This window comes from Clarias gariepinus, chromosome 27 (genome assembly GCF_024256425.1).
Source record: "Clarias gariepinus isolate MV-2021 ecotype Netherlands chromosome 27, CGAR_prim_01v2, whole genome shotgun sequence".
Taxonomy (NCBI): Eukaryota; Metazoa; Chordata; class Actinopteri; order Siluriformes; family Clariidae; genus Clarias; species Clarias gariepinus.
In genome coordinates this window covers 6,017,150-6,025,468 of record NC_071126.1, presented here as the reverse complement: position 1 = coordinate 6,025,468, position 8,319 = coordinate 6,017,150, and positions in this window count along the sequence as shown.

The following is an 8,319-nucleotide window of genomic DNA, read 5'->3' as shown; positions in this document are numbered from 1 at the left end:
TCTCAACCAGAATCCTTATCAAGCTTTCTATCAAGAGTGATTGAGTAGGCTAGGTAACTGGCTTTCAAACAGGGACATGTTGTCATTAGATAGTCATTAGACAACAATTCCTAATGATAAACCTTATCAGATTTGCTTTCATTCTGGATTTGTTTTCTGGATATTCCGAGGCCACGACTTACTAAGGCATGGGAACAAGATACTATATCTGGTGGCTTAACTTGATAAGTGACATCACTTAATAATGTGTGGTAATGAGATCATTCATTTTCCAGGTGCAAAAGAATCATTGTTGTTTTGGCCAGTGAGCAAATAAAGGTAATCATGCATCTATATTACCAGGAGGCTTGCAGAAATATTCATACCCCTTAAGCACATTTTGTTGTGTTATAGCTATAAATAAAAATGTTTTTTATTGGGTTTTTATGTCATAGACCAACACAAAATAGCACATAATTGTGAAGTGGAGGGAATGTAATAAATGGTTGTCAAAACCCTTTTACATTTTTTAGAAGAAGAAAGCTATTGGTAAAATAAAGCCATAAAAAGTCTCGTTTGTAGTTTCACATGGCTTTTTTCGCAAACTGCAAACAGGACTTGTTTTGGCTTTCTTTTAACAAAGTCTTTCTTTTTGCCACATTTCCAGATTTGAAGGCCAGATTTGTGAAGTGCACGACTAATAGTTGTCCTGTGGGCAGATTCTCCCACCAGAGATGTGGATCTCGACAGCTTCTCCTCTCTGCCTCTTGGCTGCGTCTCTGACTAATGCTTTCCTTTCCCGACCTGTCAGTTTAGGTGAATGTCATTTGAATCACATTACATTTTCGGATGGATTGAACAGTGCGCTGTGAGATGTTTAAAGCTCTGGATTTTTTTTTTTTTAACCTAACCCTGCTTAATACTTTTCCATAACTTTATCTCTTAGCTGTCTGGTGTGTTCCTTGGTCCTCGTGATACTGTTTGTTCACTAATGTTCTCTAACAAATTTCTGAGGGCTACACAGAATGGCTGTATTCATACTAAGGTTAAATTACACACAGGTGAACTCTATTTACTAATGAGATGACTTCTGAAGGCATTTGATTTCACTGGATTTTAGTTAGTAAAGGAGGCTGAATACAAATGCATGCCACACATTTTTAGATTTTTATTTGTAAAAAATTTTGAATACCATTTACCATTTTACCATTCCCCTTCCACTTCACAATTATGTGCCACTTTGTGTTAATCTATCACATAAAGTCCTAATAACATTTATGTTTGTGGTTGTAACGTGACAAAATGTGGAAAGTTCAAGGGGTATGAATATTTTGCAAGGCACTGTACATCCCAAAGAGCTCATTTTAGGAATCCAACACAAATGCTGGTTTAAAATTTAAGGATGAGTTTCAATGAATATTAATGGAAAACCTTCATATAGAAATGGAATTTTTTTTTTACTGTTATTGTATAAATTAATCCTTTTTCAAATACCAAAAAAATATTGTATACTGTACCAGAAATATGTGCACCGAACATTATTTGAGTGTGCTATAAGACATAGCACTGTTTTGTGTGAGTTTGTACATAATAATGCATATTCAAACCATGTCAATGAACTTGGCTTGAGCCTGTACAGTAAATGTAGCATGAAAGTAAAAATCGGCATGTGGGACCTTTTTGAAACAAATCAGTAGACACATCTGTATATGTTTATAAGAAGGTAGGAGGGAGTGCTAAACCTTCACATTAATGACCATGAGCTTTATCCCATAAGCTAGATGCTTTAGAACACATTCAGGATCTTATCTCAAATAGATGGCCTGGCAAGCTTTCTAAAAAATAAAAAAACATTAAATATAAATATGGCATAACATTAAACAAATATTATTTAAGAGTTAATATCTATATGTGTATTCGTTTTTTAACATTATTTGTTCAAGCAGAAAAATATATACGCACATTTACAGGTCATTGCCAAAAGTCCATGTACACCGGAGGTTCACACCTATAAAGTATGTTCTTTTTAAACATTCAATTTCAGAAATTGTTCCCCTTTGCTGTAATACCTCCACTCTTCTGGGAAGGCTTTTGTCTAGATTTTGGAGTATAGCTATATTGATTTGTGCTCATTCACCCACAAGAGCATGAGCAAGGTCAGGCATTTAGTTTTCCAGTTCATCTCAGTGGTGTTCAGTGGGGTTGAGGTCAGGAATATTTGCAGAAACATCAAGTTTTTCCATTCCAATATTGGCAAACCATATCTTCGTGGATCTTGATATGTGTCATTCTTGAACAGGTTTGGGCCTCTTAGTTGAAGTGAAAAGAAAGTGCAATGCTACAGAGCACAAGGGCATCATACAAAATGCTATGCTTCCAAGTATGGGCAAGTGTTCAAATCCATTTTGTTATAAAACTTACATGGGATATGAATCTTGATTTATTTCCAGAACTAAAACTCTGATTATATATTCAAAACTCTGACAGTATATTCAAAGCCTAAGGATGTTCAACATACAGTATGGTGCCCAGTAAAAATTGGGTCATCGTTAGGATTGAAATTAAAAAATATTTAGGAGTCTTTAATTCAGTGATTTTTGCAGTGATTAAGATGTTTCAGCTGGCAACCATTATTATAAACCTAACTGATGGAGTGAGTGGCTTTTCATTTCTGAATCAATCTTATTGGAAAACATATTCTGTGGCTGTGGAAAATATGTTACTTGTTTTAAATGGTTAAATTATTGTCCTGCATCAAACAAAGAAAACACCGAAGGAGATCACTAAGATTAGTGGATTTGGGTTAAGAACTGTCCAACACATGATTAGAAACTGGAAAAATAGGTCTGAACTGTCAGAAAAACCTGTAATTAAAGGATCAGTTAATTCAACACATGATGAAATCAACAGTAAAAATCACAGGCATGCTTTTGTAAAGTAATTTCCACGCACACACACACACACACACACACACGTACACACGTACAGTACACACAATGCAATATAAACTCAATGGATTGGGACTAAACAGCTGTGTGGCCATAAGAAAAACATTGAGCATTGATTGGACTTTGGAGCAATGGAAAAAAGTTCATGTGGTCTGATGAGTCCAGATTGACCCTTTTTCAGAGTGATGAGTTTTTTGGTTAAGAAAAGTGATGCACCCATCATGCATAGTGCCCACTGTACAAGCCTCCGGATGCAGTGGTATCATCTGTTATTGCTTCGGTTAAACAGGTCTATTCTCGGCAATGTTATGTGGCAATAAAAAGGTCTGCTGACAACCTGGGTGTTCTGAAAGACCAAAAACTCCATCAGTGGCATTTTTCTGGCACAGGTTCTTGACCTTAACTTTGTTCACAGTCTTTATGGAGTGGTTTGATGCACACATCCTTAATAAAAGACCAAAATGAATACAAAAGTATTGTGCTGTAATCAAAGCTAATGGTGGTCTAAATAACTTTTTCCCAGGCAGTGTATATAGTGTAAAGTTTAAGCCAAGGAAGTCAAATGGGTTTTTAATTATAGATATATAATAGAGGAGTAATAGAGTAAAAAGTAATTAAATTAACTTATTTTAACCAATCAAGCAGAAAACAAAGAAAAATGAGCATATATCACAAACCATTTTAAATAGGAGTTTATGAGTGTATATATATATATATATATATATGTTCATTCACTGCCCCAATACTGGTCTAAGTTTGAAATAAATGCAATTTACTTTTAAAGGGAAAATGTTTTGAAATTCCGATCTGCTTTACATAGAGATTGATTTAAAAATTATAACATACTAGTTATGGCATACTAATTAATTTTAGCATATACAAGTTATTTTTGTTGATGTAAAAAGGTGGCTAAGAATGAGATAAAGAAAAGGGACCTAAATGAACACAATGACAGACCATCAGCCTTTAAAGAAATCTGATATTATTGCATGATCCTTAGTATGTCTTTATGGATAACATTTCCAGTATGGTATGACTAAGTAAACCATCAATCCAACAGACTGTTGATTCCCATTACAATGTAAAAACATCTGTTGGATGCAACCTTAAACTGATCTACAGGCTCAGTGGGAAAAAGTATTCTAATATTAGAGATCACTTACAAGAATATTAGTAACAGACTGAAGACATTTTGCTTTTCGCATAATGGTCAGGTGATAAAGAAAAGCCAAAAGGGCAATAAAAAGAAGGACCAAAAGAGAGAAGAGACCCAGTGGCACAGGTGGTCTTTCCACCCCACCATTCACTGCTTTTCTATCACAACCATACCTAAAACACCCAACACCCATAACCTCCACAGCTTTCCATCTACATTTTTTTCTCCCACACATTTACATTCTCTCTCTTTATCTCCCTCTGTCTGTTCCTGTTAGATAGCTCATGACTCCTTTTCACTGCCAGGAGTGGCCTTCAGTCTCTCTCTCTCTTTCTGTCTCTCCAGATCACTTTCTGTGACACAGCCTTAGAGAAGATAATGCAGTAATGCCTATGATATCTGTGCAAGTTACGTTTGCTCGGTGTCTGTGTGGATGCCAGCTCAGGCCATGTGAGGAATAACCCGGGGTTTCAGACACTAGATTTAAACTAGACACATTGCTGAAATCCTTAATCAGCCAGAACAAATGACCAAAGAACAAAGACCTTTCATCCTGATGGTGATTGGAGTGTTGGAGTGTTTTACTCGCAGGAAGAGAGAAAGAGAAAGAGAGAGAAAAAGAGAAAGATTAAGAAAGATAGACAGACAGAAAAAGAAGGGGAGACTGAGTATGTATTTTCACAACTGGGAGATAAATGTTAAAAATAATGTTAACTGTATTTGTAAATCAATGTCCAGAGGAGCGACTGCTGAACTCTGACATTTAAATGCATATCTTTTCATGCTGTATTATATAAAAAAGCTTGGAAGTGTATATGTACTGGGTGTGTGTATGTATGTGGGAGTCAGTATGTCTAAAACAGTATCTTCTTGCTGCCAGACATTTTCTTCTCTTGTAACTCACATTATCAGCTATTCTCGAGCTGCCAGTCCTCCATCAGATGTTAATACTTTGCCTTCCAAACTGAGTGTGTAAATGCCTAAGGGAAAAATAGTCTGTGTGTGTTTGCACAGCTGGAGGGTGTAGTGTACTTGGATATGCACTTAACAGGCCATAGCCGTATCTCTAAAATGTATCATCCAGCACTTCTGCAGTCTTGTTCATAAAACTATGCAGGTAGAAACACTTCGGCTACAGACAGCACACAGCTTTGTCAGACATTAGGAGAAAAGCACAGCTTCCTTCATATAAAATGTATATGCTTCCAACAGAGCTGTACGCTTTAATTCAAGAGTGCCTCTGACACAGCCCTCCAGCACTACTAATTTCCTGCATTAAGAAAAGTGCCACCATACTTCACCTTCAATAACAGATGTTATTAAATGGATGAATAGAAAGATAATTTCCTCTTACCCTGTCTCTTGTGGCTCAAAACAGGCAGCAAGGACTCAAGACATGCTGCAGTCTCTCTCTCTCTCTCTCTCTTTCTGTTTTCTACATACTCCCTTTTTCTTTTGCTTGCTTTTTCACTCTTGTGCCCTTTAAGCCAAGATAAAGATTTTCTTAAAAGCAGCAAGATGGTGGCTTGCTTTGTTCACATTTGAGCGACTTTGGTTTAATCCTGACCCAGATGTGAGGCGTGAAATCAGAAGGAATTATCTGTAATAATAATTTTCTGCTTTATACACATAGATGGATCAGATCAGACCAATGTAACCAAGCTTGGTTTCACGGCTGTTAAGTGAAAAAAAAAAATTAAGGAACGCTTCCTAATGAAAGATGAGGCAGTCTTGCTGTGCTGCGAAAACCTGTTTCCTTGGTGAAGTGTAGGCAAATAAAAAAAAAACACTATGCAGCTCAGCAATTAGAACATTTCAAAGGACGGCTGACATTCAGAAATGAGACTGTTAAGAGCAACATCACTGTTATAAGGTACACAAGAGCATTGTCTATGCTAAACCATAATCATCTATACAGCACTTAGGTATGTTTTGCAAGTGCAAAGACTGTAGCATAACCTAAATGTTAATGTGATATAATATGTTATTTATTATGGCTATACTCAATAGTGGATTTTCAACATTAGAGCTGTAAGTTTACATGATTTAAGCACTGGTAAAGTGCCAGGAGGGATTATGCATAATTCTGTCATATTCACCTAGTAAAGTAAAAAAAAAAAAAAAAAAAATCTGTTAGCTGTATTTAGACTTCTACCATGTGGGTACTAGCTTCTTTTCATACTCACAAAAGTACTTTTGTACAGATCATATTCCCAAGGTTGCCAAATTTCCCTTAAACAGAGCTTATGCCACCATATTTTAAAGCTTTGATGCACACTATTACACCGATCAGCCACTATATTTATACCCAAAATTTTAAGCCAAATACTGTGTAGGTTCCCCTCATGCCGTTAGTGGTGGCTTCACGAGATCTGGGGTATTAGCAGATCCTTTGGGTACTGTGGATTGCAGGGTGGGGGCCTCCATGGATTAGACTTGTTTGTCCAGTGCATTCCATTGATGCTCTGTTGGATAGAGATATGGGGAATTTGTTGGCCAGATCAACAACCTGGAACTCTTTGCATGCTAAGACCCATACTTTCCAGCCAGGCATGCACTGGGTGACTTTTCTCTTGTGGCCAGCTTTGACTTTTCTTTTATTTATGGGATAGGACCAGATGGGCTTACTTTTGGTCATGTACTGGTACAGTATATGATTGGTTATGTTATCCATGTTAGGTGGAGGTGGTGGTGGTAATAGTAATGTTGTAGCTGATCTGTGTATAATAGGACACATTTTATAGGTCAAATATTGTCAATTGCAATATTATGCAGCATGAAATCAAGAGATAATTAGTCAAAAAGTATATCATACAAATGAAAAGTAGACAAGGAGGGGGAAAATCAGCTTAATGTATTGTGACTATATGAACTTTGATCATTATGAATAATCAAGTTAATTTGTCACCTCTGCTGTGGAGGTTATGGGTGTTGGGTGTTTGTCTTAACATAGCCATCTGGAAACCACCAACAATAATTTGTCTTCCAGCCTGTAAAATATATGAATTATATTGTGGCGTGGGTGGGGTTTGACAGACGACCAACATGCTTTGCGGGAGGGGTTATGATGTGTTCACCGTATTGGGGAAAGGTGTTTGGGGTAGTGGCTTCGGCCAGGTTGTGTGTGTGTGGAGATAGATGTCTGTTTAGTGACTGTGGAATGTGATATTGCTCAATAAAGTACTCCCAGCCATTTGCATTGGGCAGCCAGGAAGCTCACTTGTCTCTCCAAGTTCTGCTTAGCGGTAAAAGACTACATTTGGTGTCAGAAGTGGGATGGAGAGTAACGGCTTAGAGCGCGCCGTCAGCTGGCGAGGCGACCTGCAGCTGCACCTGCCGTCCTACAACGGCGCTGTCGAGCCCCACGCATTCACCGCCCAGGTGGAGCTAGCCGCTGACTTCGCGGGCTGGTCCCCGGCGGAAACAGCCGTCCGGGTGGCCCTCTCGCTGGAGGGCGAAGCCGGAGTCGCTACACTTCCGGTTCGGCGCGAATGACCGTAACGAGGCCGCGTGCGAGGAGCTGGCAACCCGCGTGCGGAGCGCCTCCGAGCCACTAGGGGCGTTCGCCATGGACCTGAGATCTCTCGCACGCCGGGGCTACCCGGAATTCGGGCCCGTCCAGCAGGAAGAGCTAGCACGGCGTGCGTTCCTGCGGGGAATTCGGCCGTCGCGGCTTCGCGAGCACATCCGGTTGGCGGCACCGGCTTCCCTGTTCGAGGCGCTGCGCGAAGCCGAGCGCGCAGAGCCCATCATGGCAGACCACCACGGCGAAAGAGCCGAGCGTTTTCCCGTGGCTCAGGGCCGCTCGGTAGGTGAACCTAGCCGGGGACAGGGCTACCCGTCGCGGCTAGGCCTCGACTCAGCCTCCGAGATTCCGCAACCACGCCGAGGCCAGGGACTGACGGATTACCGCTGCGACGCTATCAGGCCTGAGGACAACGTACTCCAGCAGCCGTTAAAACTAGCCGAGGAGAAGCCGCCTCCTACAGCCATCTTTGCTTCCCCAACGGCCGGGTTCAACTTCCGGTCAGGACGCGTAGGAAATCGCGCGGGTGTCTACGTGAACTGTGGCCTGGACAACGTTTCGCTACGGGCGCTCGTGGACACTGGCTCTACGGTTTCGCTGCTGCGCTGGGGAGTATTAGATCAAGGCGAGCGCGGTTGTATGCTGCCGGACCCGGCTTTGAGCATTCGCACCGTATCGGGAAGTTCTTTGAAGATACGGGCCTGTCGCAC